At 39.6% G+C, this 17,272-nt stretch overlaps 1 long non-coding RNA gene across 1 annotated transcript; it reads right to left on the bottom strand.

The window, feature by feature from the left end:
* Positions 1-554: 554 nt before the first annotated feature.
* LOC110017556 (uncharacterized) lies at positions 555-13,777 on the bottom strand. Its single transcript, XR_013653080.1, has 4 exons — positions 13,692-13,777; positions 12,451-12,516; positions 1,944-2,162; positions 555-736 (listed from the first exon to the last, which is right to left on the bottom strand). It is a non-coding gene; the product is annotated as an uncharacterized LOC110017556 (long non-coding RNA).
* Between the last annotated feature and the right edge of the window lie 3,495 nt (positions 13,778-17,272).

The raw sequence follows: 17,272 nt of genomic DNA, 5'->3' as shown, positions 1-17,272 counted from the left end.
AAGAATAGAAATCTGTATTGAAACTGTAACACCTGAATATCTCTGATGTCAAACATTTGCACAGAAAGGTGTAATCTTTGCATACCGAGATAGAATCAACTTAACCAGTTGATTCTGGGTTTGTTGAGTCCTTAACAAGCTGGAAGATGACTTTTCAGCACTTTGACACAATGATCCTGTCATGTGTGTCAGCTGTTATGAATATTTCAGCCAAAAACCACAGTGATGGCCAAACTCCACAATGCCTTTTTTTTTTTCTTAAAGACAGACCATAATAAAAAAAAATAAAAAAAAAGGCCATGCCAATTTGAATTTTGCAGTTTGGGAAGAGTTGTGTTTGACATGGTGTAAGTGGGCTCGTACTTTAAGTTCTGACCATATTTGTGCGGTCAGTCAGTTCCTGTGCTCAGTTCTCACACCTCCTGCAGATTTTCACAAAGCTCCCACTTTTGTTACTTCAAATTCAGTGAGGACCCAAAGTCGAGCAGCAAAATGCTCAAAACATCCAACTCCATTGATACAATTTCCGTCAGATCTCTTCTTTGTTCTCTTTCAATTAAAACTTTTTAATTTGTCATTGTTTTGTTCCTTTTGCTGATGACTCTCCAAACTTTTGAATAATGTGATTAAGTCAATTTATTTGTGTAAAGTCCGCAGCCTAATGCTTTTCAGAAACATCAGTATTGCTGCTCCTCTGTTGGGCGTCTGTGGGCTCAGACAGCTTGAAATCAAGATTCTGTGAAAAAAGAGATTTGTGACAATTTTACATGTCTCGTCTATGGATTCATGTCTGTCCCAACCTGAATCCATAGAATTAACATTGGATCAATCAACCGCCGCCTCCTATCTCTCCACACAGAGGTATAAGTATTGGGTCAGCGAAGGGGGTCATTGATTTTCTGACAGAAATGCAAAGGCTGAGGGCCTATTAGACCAGGTCCAGACAGATCGACAGATGTGCACTCTTACATGCACACACATTTGCTGTGCCACCACATGCATCCAAATCATTCGAACGCAAAGTTTACCATATTCTACTGTTCAATTGTTCAATTCCTGTGCTGCAGTTAGCATCTCAGGTACAAAAAACTAAAAGAAAAGAAAGAAAAAGACAGCAGTATCACTTTACTGTTTTGTCTAATTTAAGTAAATACATTTATTGTTAGGTAAAATTATTTTATTTGTATATGTATCTAAGGCGGGCTGAAAAGGTTAATGAATATTTCCCATTGTCACTTAACTGATCCAGTATTTTTAGTCTAAAATGCTAAGTTTTTTTTATGAATGATTAAGAAACTAGGCGGTAAAAACACACAAAAGTTTGACGACGCGTAGAACAATAGCTACTGGAATTATGCACCAATGTCACTTTATTCAACTTCAAAGTTGACAACTTCTAATATATCTTAAGTCAAAGATGCTATGTTCATGTACTAGTAATTGAAAATATTTTTGAAGACATAGCTTTGTCATGTATGTTACTTTCCTTCTGTAGTAATATATAATTAGAACCGAAAAGGCGTTTTATTATGAAAACAGAAAGCAGCGACAATCGCGATTCATGCTCTGCTGTAAACCGTGTTGGAGGGGAGCAGGACATTTCTAAAACACGGCTTGCGATCGACATATGAGCATCCGTGATCTAAAGTCTAAGCTTAGAATTTGTTTCTGCATCCAGAAAAGCCAGTTTTATTGCTTCTCAGTTTGTGAGCTTTTTAAATTACAAAGCAACAAAAATGTATGTTTGAGGAAAACCTCAAAGCTGTGTGCCAACAGCTGGGACGGGCTGCAGCACCTCATGTAAAAGTTGTGCACCAAAAACAGATGAATTGATGTAAATTGATGTAAACTGGGGAAAAAAAAATCATTTTTTTGGTTTGGTCTTAAAATGTTTGGAGAGGAAAAAGCAATTATCAATCAAAAACATGTTGCATCATACTTACTCTGCGAACTTCAAACATTTTTCTTTTCCTGAAGGACATTTGGTTGATTGATGGTGGTCCAGGCGTTAGTTAAGAGGCTCCAGCCGGAAAGCTGTTATCAACTGGAGGCCACAAGATTACCTCCAGCAGCTTTCTGCTCAGACTTTTCCTTTCTAAATCTCCATTTGCAAGCTGCTTCCATGGTGGCACACCGAGACACACTTCAGGTAAGCTGCAGAACTAAACAACCACAAAACATATTTTATTCTTTCACTGTTAATTTTTTGCAATGCTGACTGTTGTCTGCCACACAAAAAACTTAAGGTGGATTCTCTTTTCTTTTCATCTTATAAATGTGTGCTTTTATTCCTGTTCAGAGACCTTGAGTTCTGAGAAAGGTGCCTATTAAATCAAATCGTAAATTAATATTAATATTAGTTAAAAACTTATCTGGGCCAGAAAAGAAAATGTATTTGCAAACAGATTCTCTTTCACACTGAAACCATTTCTTTAACATTTTCTTTTCCGTTTTCCATTTCACATCTTATCAGTGTCTCATTTTATGCTTCATTATGTTGTGTGTATGTGGGGGGGAGGGGGTGCTTTGGTTTAATTTAAAACAATATGGCTCAAATTTTATAAAATATATTTGATCAGTTTGACTGGTTGGAACGATAATCTAACTAAACTTGGTTCTGTTTTCTCATATTTAGCGTAACTTGTAACCTTCTTAAAGGTTTAACATCAGATTCTTGGCTCCAGCTAAACAATAAGTGTCTTTTGACCACTGTAACTTTTCAGTCGTTTACACAATTAACGTAATTCGCGTACATTCTGAAGCGGAGGAAGGCAGCCTTGCTCTGACACAAAGTGTTGCATACTTCAATATGAAAGGCCTCTTTTCTCTGGGTCAAAATCAGCTGATCAAGTAGGAAGGTACCCGTCTTATGATCTAATCAATTTATTTTCTAATTTTTATTCATTTCTTTTTACACTGCGTTTGTTGTCCCTGTCATGTCTCTTTATTTTGCTTAACTAAATTGCCCCTTAGGGGACTAATAAAGTTATTCAAGCCATCCATCCATCAAAGATGATGTATTTAAACGTTTATATATCAAGGTTATCCACCATGTTAGGAATTATTGTACCAATTTTTTTATATCTTCTAATCTTTTGAGCGACTGCTGTGGGCAACTCTAAAGTTGATCGTGGGTTCTCTCTAGATTAGCCCAGCCTTAAAGGTTTTATTCATCCATGACAACCACAAATGAAAAACCTGAACACCACAAGGAAACAGAAGCCAAGGACCAAAACAAGACAGAGAGCGGGGACAAATGAAGAGACAAGAGGAGGCATAAGGACGGCTGCCCTCCAGCAGATGGAGAGCTATGGGGAAATTTGGAAAATACATGAGGCAGTTATCAACCTATTTTGTTCTGTCTACAGGATCACCCAAGTGTCACTAATGGCAAAGTAGATGCTGGTAAACATATTTCTGTGGCAGCTTGACACTGCTGAAAACAAAATCATGTTCCCTCCTCACATTTCATACCCTCTCAAGCCTTTTTCTCTTCATCTCCTGGAAATACTCTTTTATTGCACCTCTAGTTTTCTGTCTTCTTTCTACCTGGTTGTTTCTCTTTCAGCTTAATTCTCCATTTCTCGCTATCCTGTCACCCTTTTCCCCATCCATTTTCTCAGCGTCCTCTCTCTTTATACTTTGTGCTGTGTAAAGGCGTGAAGAAAGAAAAACAGTGCCATATGTGTGGCGAGAGCAAGAAATATTGTTCTCCTGATGTTCCTGCTGAGGCAGTTAAGAGTCTCTCCTCAAGCCACGCCCACGCCAGCCGTGCCCATGAGGTCGTATTCACTTGGCAAGCTGTGCAGCTCCGAACAACCCAGAGGCTGCTTCCTGGCAGTATGTCCTGTTACAAGACTGGAAGCATAATGAAGCTACTGGGTTCTTCTGTCGTCTCGCTGCACCTCGCACAACGCCGTTCAGACCTGCTGGTGCAGAACAGGAAGTAGAGTGTACATGAGAGCGAATGAGGATGGATGAATAACCAGAGATGCTTTTAGTACACTTTTTTTTTTTTTAACAATTAACGAGTCATTTCTTCACAAGCTATAAGGGAAATGACTTTGAAGTGAAATCCTGGCATCAAGTGAAATCATGAAAGGCAGTAACAGCCTCTCTGGTGACAAAATTGAGAGACTTGTCCCCCCAAAAAAGTCCTGTTTGATCCCAGTGGGGGAGCATTGCTACTTTTCCTTATAATTAATGTTTTTTGGGGCAGTTGTTGAGTTGGTTTCATCTGTTCTTAAACTCAGGCTTAGGCTGCCATCAAAAACTGTTGCTAAAGTCATTGGTGTTAGCTTGTTGGCAGAAAACACGTTTTTTGTGACCTTTAGTGTTGGGAGTAACTTATCATAAAAGTAATGTATTACAGTAATAGATTACTTTTGCTGTATTGCATTACTAATGGATTCTTTTTGTAAAATTTAACAAATGTTTAATCATAATAACTTGTGTATTACTACAGACTATCCATTTTTTTACAGTCATCAGAGGCCATGTTGTGTGGGCACCAGCTTTTCTTCCCAGCCACTTCCAGCTCCTCCAGGTGAATCCAGAGGCATTCCCAAGCCCCCTGGGAGAAACCGTCTCTCCACACTGGGTCTTCCCCGGGGTCTCCACCCAGTGGGACATGCCTTGAACACCTCCCCAGGGAGGCCTTCTAACGGCAGCCAAAGCAGATGCCTGAGCCACCTCCGCTGGCTTCTCTTGGTGTGGAGGAGCAGCAGCTCTACTCTCCCTCCAGGCGATCAAGCTCCTCACTGTGCTTCTAAGGGAGCGCACAGCCACCCTGTAGAGGAAACTCCTTTTGACTGCCAACCCCTCCTTAAACCGCCACCTTAACATGTAGGAGGGGTTTGAGAGCTCAAGCTATTGTGGGAGCCAAGGCAGGTATGGGCAACTCCAGACCTTGAGGGCCGCAATCCTGCATGTTTTCCAACATACCCTGCTCCTGCATTTTCTAATTGACTGGACATACACGAACCAGGTCATCAGTCGTGAGTAGGGCTGGGATATCTGGAAATCATGCAAACATACCAGCCATCAAGGCCTGGAGTTACCCATCTCTGAGCTAAGGTGTCAGGAGATCAATGTTGGTAGGGTCATGACGTACAGGTCCTAGAGGACAGACAGAGCCAGAGAGAGTGTTATAAACCAGATTTAAGCAGAGATTCTTAATGCATTTTGGGGACATTTGTTTTCTTTTTCGTATCTTCTTGACTCAAGTCATTGTACTGAACCATCTCAAAAAGCATCCAAACTTTCTTAACACTGCTCACATGCTTCATGTACTGTATGCTGAGTTTACTAGAAAAAGCCAAAGGAAGAAGGAAATCTTAAGTGGGAATAGTAGCATTACCTGCCAGTTGTTAAGTATCATAAAGAAATATGAGAATATTACACAGGAAATCAAGTTCCCAAGCCACAGCCGTGCTGCTGTATTACTTCAACAATAAAGTAGGGCTGAAGCGAGCTGCTGTTTTGACACTACATTACACCAATGGAGCCACTGTGACACAACTGCTATTAGCTCTCTGTCCAATTTCCCTTCCTTCCTTCCTTTTCCTGTCTGCTTCTCACCCTTCTTGCGTTCTGCCATCAGGCGAGGTGTCAGAGGAATGCGCTTAACACTTAGTGTGTGTGGGTGTGTGTGTGTGTGTGCGTCCATATTTAGTGAGGTGACACTTCGGATCGGCCATGCGCTACAACAGGAGCTGACGCTGGTGTGTTGGAGGGGCTGAATGGGTCACTAACTTACTAAGTACTGCAGAGAGAAAGCCAGCAGGGGCCTGCTGATGTTTACAGGAGCCCCTAGAAGCATCTACTGACAGCATGCAAGCGCATGTATGAGCTGATGAGTGTGCGTTCACCTCTTCCTGGACTGTAATTCTTGCGAGGACCATTAGTAACAGACCAGAACACTCCCATCTGCCGCTGCTTTGTCCTTTTGATGCGTCTCCCAATCCTTCTTTTCTTTTTAATTATCCCTAAACCTTCCCTTCACTTTTTGTTTTTAAGTCAATGGCTCTGCTTTTAGATTTGCTTTGACTGTTTTCTTGTCACAAACGAAGCTACCGTCATATTATTCCCTGCGCTCTTATCATTTGGACCACCTGTGTGTCACGGTGGTTTCCAGCACGCTGCCCTTCCCAGAGATGCTGGCGTCATCTTGAGCTGCTCAAATACATATTTTATTGCATTCATTTGTGCTCGTGTTTAAATATGCGTCTCTCGGCTCCTTCCCGTCTCCCGTCTCTCACTTTTGTACATGCGTCTGCCTCGCAGGCAGCGGTAAAAGTGAAAACAATAAAACGTTATCACAACAGCCACTGAAATTACAGAGATAAGAAATTCATTAGGCACCAGCTTGCTAATGATGTGCAAAGAGATGAAATTATGTCAAGGACAAAAAAAGGCTGTGATAAATGAGAGTGGAGTGGGGAAGAGGAGCGGTCAGGAGAAATGTTCTCCTGAAAGGTTCACAGCGTCCTGACATACAAGCTCAAACATAATATACTGTTTAAAATGTAAATCCATTTGTATTTGGTACTTCCACTGTTGAAAACCACAGTTTCTGGTCATAGATTTAATGCAGCCCATTTTCTGTTCAGTAAGGCACACTTAATGCTTTTTTTTTTTAATAAAGGCAACAGTACCTTATATTGTGGAGGGCCTAATAGCCTATGTTGATTAATTCTGGTTTTGCTTACTGATGTCAAAGCAATTTTGAGAGGTAAACGGCACTCTGTCAAAATGTCAGTCTGTTTATTTTGCAAGTTGAAAGCAAGGTTGGGTGTTATTATAAATACCTTAACGCAGCCAATGTCTAGTACTGTCAGACTTTTGGTGTGAGGTTTCACTGCATGGAGATCATATCACTAGAGATAATCTTTGAACATAAACACATTAGTATCCTGTCAATCTGAAGCTGCCTTCACACCGCAACAACATGCGTTCAAGCGGCCACTTCAATAAAAAAATAAAAAAAAGATTATGTAAACACAGATTTTGGGCTTCTGTGTTCTAAACTCTCTTGTTCATGCATCGCTATGCAAGTTTTTATCACCGCTTTTGGGTTCTGTGTAAAGATCACATGGCCATTGAACGCTCATTGAAAGTTAAATCAGTTGAACTTTGACCAATCACGGACTGATTTGGTAGTGACGTATGGGTCACAGTGCCAACCACTTGAAAACTGATAATGGAGGAGAAATGAATAATTAGAGTTAGTGTTGGACTTAAATTAAATGAGAAAAAAAGCGTTTCATTTATCTGAAGAGACCTGTGAAACAAAAAAGCATAGATCAAGAATCACAAGATTTGCACCGGTGTGACATTTTGAACCCAACTTCTTCCAACTGTAGATAGTAGGTAGCCCCTCCCTGTTTGTCCAGTGTGAACACCATGAGCTAAATGTGCATTCAAGTACCCACGTTTAATGAAAGACTCCAGATGTTGGGGATGGAAAAGGTCTTCCAGCAGTCCTGACATCAACACCATGAGGCAGATGGATGTCAGAAGTGACCAGCACTACCATGCTGGTTAAAGAAAAAGGAGGGTTTCCCACTAAAGAAAATGCAAACAGGCTGATGACTAGCAAAAAAAGGAGGTGCCGGGTCGAGGCTCTGTGTGGTTCTTCTGCATGTTTCCGTTTGTTCAACACGTATAAACATTATTGACACCACCAAACAAAAACGGAGCCTCAGAACACACAATTTGACAGGTTTTGCTGCATTTTTAAATGAAATACCATCTTGTGCTTCAAGAGTTTTTGCTTTCGCTACAGAAAAAAAAAAATTATGTTGGTCCATCTGTTGTGCATCAGAAACAAACCACCATAATCCCGATGTCAGCATTTAAAACTCACCCTAAAACACACACATGCACCATCTGTTGCCCGTCCTGCTCCATCTTCCAACTCCCCCTGCCCTGCGTTGGATTATCCTATCAGTATTTACATCTTACAAATCCGGGCAGCAGGCTCCGATAGGGGCCGTCTGTAATCTGAAGGTCATATTTTTGCCGTACGAGTGTGTCTGTTTACCGGTGTGTGTCTGAAATTTGTTTCTGCTCAGCACGGGGACAGTATGAACGTCTGTGACATCTGTTCAACACAGGGCCTAAACAGCAGAACCGAGCATCATCTGCACGGTGCAGCAGTTGGAATAATGCAGCCCTACAAACACGCGTTTTTTACGTGTGCACTGCTTGTGTCAAGTTTAGAAGAACAAATATGGGGTTTTTGTTGGCCGTGTGCTCCTTTTGTGAATGTTCTCTTCGCCACTTCTTTTTTTATTTTTGTGTGCCAAAATTTTGATTGCATGGGAACTTCTTTTCAGAGGAAATTCATGCCCTACGAGTCTCTCTAAACTGAAAAAGAAAGGTTTCATAGTTCAGCAAAATTTCTAAGGAAAAACAGAAAAGTCATGCGTTTTAATGCCCTTTAAAAACAAAACGAAACAACAAAAAAAAGGATTTTCTAAAATTTGACATGATTTCTTTGATTTTAATGACATGTTAGGAGCATAGTTTGGTCAAAGGGCCATAGAGTAACAGGAAAACCAGCCATTTAAAACACCAGTATTCAGTTCTGTTCATGGCAGCTGGATATAGAGCGTGCCTCTGTTGAATATTGCAATTCAACATTTCATTTATTTAGTCATGTCAACAGATTTAATTTTAGGGCATATTTTATTGTAGGGATGGAACTAACCAATTGAAAACAGCATTAATTTAACCGATGCAGTTGCACAACCTGTTTTAATAAAGGCACAAAACTGAATATATCATCTTTCTAAACAGCACAAAACATAAGTCTACATTGTTAGTGAAACCCCCTCACTTGCACACAAATCAGGGATCTTTAACCTGAGGCTCCAGAACCAAATTTTCTCCATTGTGGCTCTTTGGCTTTAAAGAAAAACAGTAATGGTTCAAATAAAATATTTTTTTTCGATTTGATGCATTTGTTTTTCCATATATACATGTCAGATAACCAAATCACTTTGGGTAAAGGTTGAATCTACTGTCATTAGAATCAATAAATTACCCTAAGTTCTTAAAGTAATTCCATTTATTTGAATAGATTTTTATCAAAAATTGGAATCTGCACCAATGGTTCCTCTGCTGGATAATAAGGGATAAAGGATAAAGGTGGATCAAAGTCATGATGATGGAAAAAGCCATGCTTGCCACAGGAAGATATTATTTGACACTTGGTGTATTTTATTTTGAAAGGAACTTGTATGGCTACATTTGTTATAATAATACAGTATTGCAAATATTTAAAAGCTGCTTTTGTTAATAAATGGCTTAGCGACCAAAAAACATTAATTAATGTATTTTTCTAAACATTAAAGTGTGACTTTCCAGCTTTTGGTCTGGGCCAAATCTTTTACTTTTAAAGGTTGCAGACCCCTGATGCAGAAAGAAGCTTCAACAATGAATAGCCTTCTAAAGTACTTTGCAAGTTTTTAACTTAAAAATCTAAAAATGTAAAGTTAATAAGAGTATTAGATCATATACCCTCATGTAATATTACAGTCACACAGGCCTGTCCCTTTTGTGTTGGTCTGGTGCTTTACGATCCCCGTCACTTCCTCAGAGACTCAAAAGATCAAAGGAGGCTTTTTAGGAGTCTACATTTCCTCGTCAGCTCAAGCAGGAGTGGAAATGCGAGCAGAAAGGCGGGAATTTACAGCTTGTGTGTTTGGAGAATAGATGTGAAGAAGATGAAGGCATGATCAGCTGTGTTCTGCACTAAAATGAAAAACGATGGCGAGGAATCTCAAAGCCATTCCCTGCCTGGCACAGGAAGCACCCATCTGGATCCGAGTGCCTTCTGCAAGTCTGTTGTCTCAGTGCGACTGGTTTTAACGGCCCTTGTTGTCGCTGTTCTCAATACTGTTATTATTTCTGAAGTACCACATAGAGAAAAGCCATGTTCTAAATTTACGGCGTGCCACGGTTTGCTAAAGGAAAACAACCAATGAGAATGGAGTAAATCATTTGAACTTGAAGGGTCAGTGGTGGTGGTGGGGGGGGGGGGGGGGGTAAGTTGCACACCAGCCGCTGCCTGCAAAAGACTAAGACTGTGACATCCACCACCCGCCAGAAAAACAGAAGGAGGCCACTCGTCATTGCTGTGACAACCAAAGCGTGGCAAGAGGAGGGAGGAAAGTATTCATCAAAAAATGATGCAGAGATGACTGCACTCGTTCACACACACACACACACACACACACACACACACACACACACAGACACACAGACACACAGACACACACTGCCTTCATTTTTCATTTGAGTCATCAAGAGCAACGGTTTCCAAGAGGAAATCCTTAACTGTATTTCATGTTTTCTCCCTCAACAACATAATAATACATTTTGTTCATAATGAAGTGACGGCTACCCCCCACAGGGACAATGTTCCAAAGACACAGACAAACGGAGAGCTCAAGAAGAGAGGGGAACAGCAAGTCGAGTGTGAACACAAAAAAAAAAAAAAACACCCCAGAGTCAGACACATTCACAAAGACACTGCAGGCAACTGTGTCACATGATTTGCAGGAAATAAACCAAAGACCATTGCATTTAGTCTTTGCAAAAACATGGAAAATGAATCCATGAGTGTGTAATATCAGTGCGTAATCCTGGAGAAATATGCATTTGAGCTGTCCACAAAAAGACAAACTTGTAGTTTTTATTTTAGAAAACACATTTGAAGCCAGTAACATTTTGGGCATTTTTTTGTTTTATATGTGGTTGTCATTACCCATTAAATTCTCCAAAAACAAAATAATTTCCACATTACTGAGGCTGTAAAAAGTTGAGCAAAGGGCTCCACCTGGCGGTTAATCATGTGCACTAAACCTTTTTTTTTCTTTTTTTCTTTGTAAACAGCCTGATCATGAGGATGATTTTACTTTCATTTAATTCAAACTATTTTCATGATTAATATCCAAACATAATTGAATATTTAAAATTAACTGCAATCTCCAAATGCAATTTTTTTAAGTAGTGTTTTTTGTTGTTGTCCAAAAACATTTGGACAGGCTTTCTTGCACAAATTTCTGAATATTAAAGTGTTGCGGTTCATAAAATCCCCCTCCAATAATAAATTCTGTGTTTTGAGTTTTTGACATGTTCATCTGGCATTTTTCTTAGAGAACAAATGTAATTAAAAAAAATCTTTTCATTTTTGCATTTTTGAATAGTTCTCACATACAGTGATGAACGCAGATATGCACAACAGTCCCACCCTGATCATCTTTTGACCTATTTTTATTCATCCCCAGTGGTCTTTTAATAATGAGTATTCAGGTTTTAACCAAAAATCATAAAACCTGTCGTTTTCTAGGACATATGTCCTGCAGCGCGGTAGTAGTTCATTAGAAATTCACCTCAGAGTTGTGGGCCTCCGCTGAAATCCAATAAACCCTTCGTTTACACTCTGTCCTGTTTGCCCACAGCCCCTTACAACCCAAAGCTTACATTAACAGAGTAACACCATGACAAAAAAAATGAAAAACTTTTTTTCAGAAGCAGAGTTTATATACTCTGCTTCCCACCGATATACCACTAGGGTACTAAAATTGTCTAATGGGTCATTTTTGACCTGTGATATATGAAAGCATTTGAACACCTGAAATAATTCAAAGGCCACACACAAACTCAATTTCAAAGATATGCACACACAAGAAATTCCAGATAGTTCTCAGTTTTACATGCCCAAGGACACTTCAACAGATGGGCAGAGGGGCCGGGGGGTACCGAACCTGCAACCAATCTTTCGATCAGAGGTCGACCGCTCTACCCCATAAGCCTTCCAAGTGGAAAAGAAAACAGTTCTGCCAGTTGGTTTGTGTTGAAAAACCTGAAATAAGGTTAACTGGTGATTGTCTTTTTGCATTGTGACACAAAAAATCTGATTAATAAATGGATTAAATTAAGTTAAATTCGCAGCATGATGTTTTATCACACATAATGTATTTTAGATTCAAAATCCAATGAAGTTGCTTTAATTTGGGGCTTTGGTAGAGTGGGTCATGTTTGACCCGTAGGACAAGGCGAGTAAACGGGATGTATTCAAGCTCGAGGGGTATAAATACTCTGCTTCCCACGGATAAACAGTCCATCTTTATAGTCACGGTTTAGTATAAAAAATGTATCCGCATGGGTACAAACATTTGGTTGGTACAAGTTTTAAAAATACTACCCCACTATTCTGCTGTTATCAGCTGGGAGGAAACTTCAATAATGTCTGTGGTGAGAATCAACAGGCATGGCTGCAGCCAGCAGTACATCCAGAATAATTCATAAGTGATGAATAATACAAGAATAATGAAGATTAATGACTTTGGGTAGAACACACACTCGTGCATATACACACCCAAAACGCATACTCATGAGAACAGATAATTATACAGTATTACAATATATCTTTCTCACCAAGACTGTCAGAGATGTTCCTCTGTCCCCTCTGGTGCTCACAGCTTCATTGAGTATTCCAGTTATCTGAAGAAAAAGTTCATTGAATCACATTAAAAGAAGGATTCCAGTCCTGAATTATGTGGAAATGCAGAGAAAAATATGCAATGAACCGTTTTCTTTCCCTGAAATTTGTTGTGACCCTTTTTTTGGGGTTATTTAAAAACTCCTTATGTCATTTTCATATTTGGTTTTTGAACATATTTAGAAAATACCTGTTTTAGCCATGCTTCCAAATAAAACCAACGTAATTGTAGAAGTGAAGATGTCAATAAAGCAGATGAGTTCTGGATTTTCTTCCATCACAATTTTTGATCCTCCCACCACACATTTGAGAAAATACAGCTATATTAAACCAATGTGCAGTTTGAGAAGTGAAATTTGATTAGTGGATAGAACATTTTGAATTATTTTAAAAGAATGATTTTAAAGGAAAAAATCTTTTGCAAAATATAACCCTTTGAGATTGTCAGATTATGAAATCTTGTAAAATATTACAAACCCCTCTATTACTTATGTCCAAGGTTATATGCTTTTATACACATTAAAAAATTAATTGTGACATAAGTTCTGGTTAAAGATCTTGACTCAAATGGAAATGACTTGTCTCAAATGCCCTCATTGTGCCAAACCGGCTTAACCCTCACAGTGAAAGGAAAGCCATCACATCCTCTTTTGTTCATGGAGATAAATCTACACAATACAGTCCATCTCTCTTAATAAATATGAATAACAACCCTCATGTCCACAACCACATTGCATTAAAAGCCCCTCCATATATGTAGATAATTGAAGCTTTGAAAGGTGTGCATTGCAAATGTCTAAAACTAGAGTGAACCGACTTGTTTATCTTGTGATTTCTGCACAACATGGCAACAGCTTCACTTTCAACTCACACACAGCAACCACAAGATAAGGCTGAAAACGGAATTAGTCTGCAACTTCCTTAAAGCACTTAAACAAGATGCTCAGACTGTCTAAACTTTAACATTTTTCACTTCATGACTGTGTGACCTGGCTCGCATGTTCCTCATTGTTTAGTTGCTTTGGATAAAAGCGTTTGCTAAATAGCTTAATCTTATAATACGAAGTGAATTGTCCAGTTTCATCATTGTTCCAAATGGAAGGTTTAAACAAAATCCTATTTTAAGACCATTAAAATCAATGTTTAAATCCTATTTGCTCTGAACCTCATTTCCTACCTTGTTTCTCTATCAGGTGACATGTCATTAAATATTTAGCTACCCCTCACCATGAGCAGGAAGTGTCATTTGTTTGCAGAAAGTCCTGACCTGTTTTAAGTGGTTTAATAGACCTCAGCTGGTGCTGTCTACCTGTCTGCATCCTGACTTCATTCCTCTAGAGGTCAGCCTCAGACACACAAGAACAGACAGCAGAACATGAACACAAATGAAAAACAACAATGACCAAGTGCATTCTAGTATAGAAAACAGCATCTCGCGTTTTAACCCTGGATTTTCTGAGCATTAATTAAATAGCCATAAAGTTGACTGTGATAACTTATAAGTTCATAATGACCAGGTCTCTAAACCTTTGGACGTTTCTAACCTGTATGTTTCTACATTTAAAGTCGAAACTGATTTATCCTCATAAAATAAACCTGCACAAATACAGCAAACTTTATATTTAGCAACAGAACTCAACCAAGACAACAATTAAAACATGTTTGTTTCAAGGAAAGTAATGGTTTTGTCTTCAGTTGTGTTCAAACCCATTTGCAAAGCATTTCATTGTTTGCTGTTGTCGTGTGCACTTTGATCAACTCAGATAAACTTCGAGAGAAAAGGAAATGGAAGGCGTGCAGCTGAGCCTACTTTTCACACTTACAAAGTTTGAAAAAAAAATACAGTTTCCACAGTTACAGGAAAGAGAACAAACACCCAGATCTGCCACTTTACAGTCAGCTTCACCAATCACTCATTTCTGTTTCAAAACCGACCTAAAGTAATGGTGTAATCAATCCAAAAAACAGGAAACAGTGTTTCAAAAACTGCTGAAAGTAACACTCGTGCTTAATGACTCAGATGAAGAATGGCTTCACACTTCATCACAAACTGCTTCACCGTGTAGAAATTCCAGACTTTAAATGTCAGAATGGCTTCACGGTGGCTTGGTTCAGCTGTAGGTGGGATGAGAGGGGCGGAGTTGCAACATTTTAATCAAGGCTGTGACTTTAATCTGCTGTAAGAGCTGATCAGATTAGTAGACACCTTGGAAACCAGCTGGAGTATATTTTTTCTTCAAATCTATTATGTGATAGCCAATTAAATAAATATATAGCATAAATGAATATGAAACTTTCAGAAATTTGGTAGCAGTAACTTCCAGGAAATGTTATTATCATGGTGGAAGAATTTGCTGTTTATTCTGGAATGTGGTATTAATTTGCATTTATGATTTATCATTTCTTTATTTACTGCTCCTTTATGATTCATCCAGGGTGTTTGTGTTGGTTAGGGTGTAGAGTGGGCAACAGTACATCTTTGTTTGGTCCTAAATTCATTTCTCCTTGTTGTTGATGCTCAAATTGTTGAATTCAACGCAAAACTTATAAAAGTACAAGTTTACATGTGTTTAACCCCTTAATGCCTAAAAATGCATTTCAAACCACTTCTGCTCCAAACGTACTGTCATTCAGCATCTACTTGAAAACAAGTGATTTTTCTTTCACAGCTGGAAAAAAATTCAAGCAATGCACTTTCAGATTTGTTTTGGGAGGTTGAACATAACATACTGTGCGTCCATGATGCACCGACAGGGCGGTCGACCCATGATCATAAGATTGCAGGTTTGATTCCCGCCTTGCACGCCAATGAGTCGAAGTGTCCTTGGGCAAGACACTGAATCCCACCTTGCCTCTGGTGGGTTCTGGTTCTGGCAGCGGAGCCGCCACCAGTGTGTGAATGTGTGTGGGCATGGGTGAATGGGACTGTGACTGTAAAGCGCTTTGGGCCTTGAAGAAGGTAGAAAAGTGCTACATGAGTGTCCGCCACTTACCATTTACCACACACTCCCTTTGGGCTGCATGGTGGCACAGTGGTTAGCGCTCTTGCCTCACAGCAAGAAGGCCCCCGGGACTTGAAACAGAACATCAATGGGGGACCTTTCTGTGTGGAGCTTTGATATGTGGCCCTGTGACAGACTGGCAACCTGTCCAGGGTGTTCCCTGCCTTCGCCCACAAGTGGCTAGGATAGGCTCCGGCAGTGTCGTGACCCCGAAAGGGACAAAACGGAAGAAGATGAATGAACTTGCAGTATTGTAATGTTGAATTATTTTTTGCACACAGCAAAAACAGGCAGATTTTCTGTAAATAAGCACACAAAAAAAGAGAAGAGAAAACTGGTCTAACTAAAAATTCTTATTTCATTTAAAAAACATGTTTCACAATCTAAGAACTTTTTGCTATAGAAAAACTTTCTTGAAAAGATTATTATGCTTGCAAGACAAAAAGGAAGACGATTTTTCTTACTTTTTCTTACTTTTTCTTTCTTACTTACTTACTAACATCTCAAGATTCAGTTTTTGCAATGCAAATGTTTTGGCAAAGCAGTTGTCATGTCTACGTTTTTAAGCGGTTCATGCAACAGAAGCCACTTCCTCTACTTCAGAACTTCAGACAGAGTAAAAACCAATAACCCAAAAAGGTTTTCCTGGCGATTTTCAAAAAGCTTAAGATCTTCATTTAATTTTTTTTCCTTCCAGTTGAAGGGTTCTTTTCGCATTTTAATGCTTCACCTCTTTGATTTTGTAAGCCTGTGGTAATGGCGGTGTGGGCCAACCTTACCACAGTTATTTCCTTTCTCAAACGCATTACAGTGTCCTATAGGGTTGGTTTTACTTTATGTGGCACAGAAGGAGGCCAAGACATTCAGTGACTTTATGCATCTTATCATTGTTTATATAAACACCCCATACTTTAACTATCCTGGACAAAATCTTAGCAACGGTGTGGCTCACAGACCATACCATCAGTGGCAAGCAGATGTTCTGCAATTGTTGGACAATAATTGCATCCTGGGTAATAAATAGTGCTGAGCGAAGACGCCGGTCATGGAGATCGTGAAAGGTTTGGGCAGGATGGATGACCATACTCGGAAAGTGTAAGTAGGAGTAAAGGTTTGAAAAGGACTGAGCTGAAACGGAAGGGGTTTTGTGTGGTCGCAAAAAGAAGGTACATGGCCTAGAAAAAAATAGAACAAGCATGGTGCTGAGTTCAATGGAAACAGCTTCACAGACCCAGACACCTGCGATTATAATCATAAACCAAACCTTCTTTGGAACCTTCTTTGAAGTTTTTGGCCCACCATTACAGCTGGAGTGTTTGCGCCTTAGGTCAGGTTAGCTTCAGCTGCTGGCATCTATGCTGTCACATCAGCATTTGAAACAGGTAACTTTTAATCGTTATTATCGTTCCAACCCCAAATGAATCCGGTAAACCATTCCACCCAATCTTTTTTAAGATATTTGAAAAGCATTCCTTTTAATTATAATAATGCCGTTTTTCCCCCAAAAAACGGTGTTGTTGTGCCCCCATTGGCACGGGACAATCCTGCCCCCCCTCCCTTCATTTATAACTGAGAGCTATCTGTTTACATGCCCTCCCAATAGCTTGCAGCCCTTCACACCCTAAACTCAACATTACCGGTGCAACAAAAATGGCGAGCAGTATTGGAGCTTTCCAGCTTTACAGTTTTGAGCCAGACACCAGCTCAGAAGACGTACATGGATCCAGTGGATGCATCAGAATGGAGCGGACCAGGA

Source organism: Oryzias latipes, chromosome 22 (genome assembly GCF_053564925.1).
Source record: "Oryzias latipes strain Hd-rR chromosome 22, Olatipes_Hd-rR_3.1".
Lineage (NCBI taxonomy): Eukaryota > Metazoa > Chordata > Actinopteri > Beloniformes > Adrianichthyidae > Oryzias > Oryzias latipes.
This window is presented reverse-complemented; position numbering and strand designations above follow the sequence as displayed.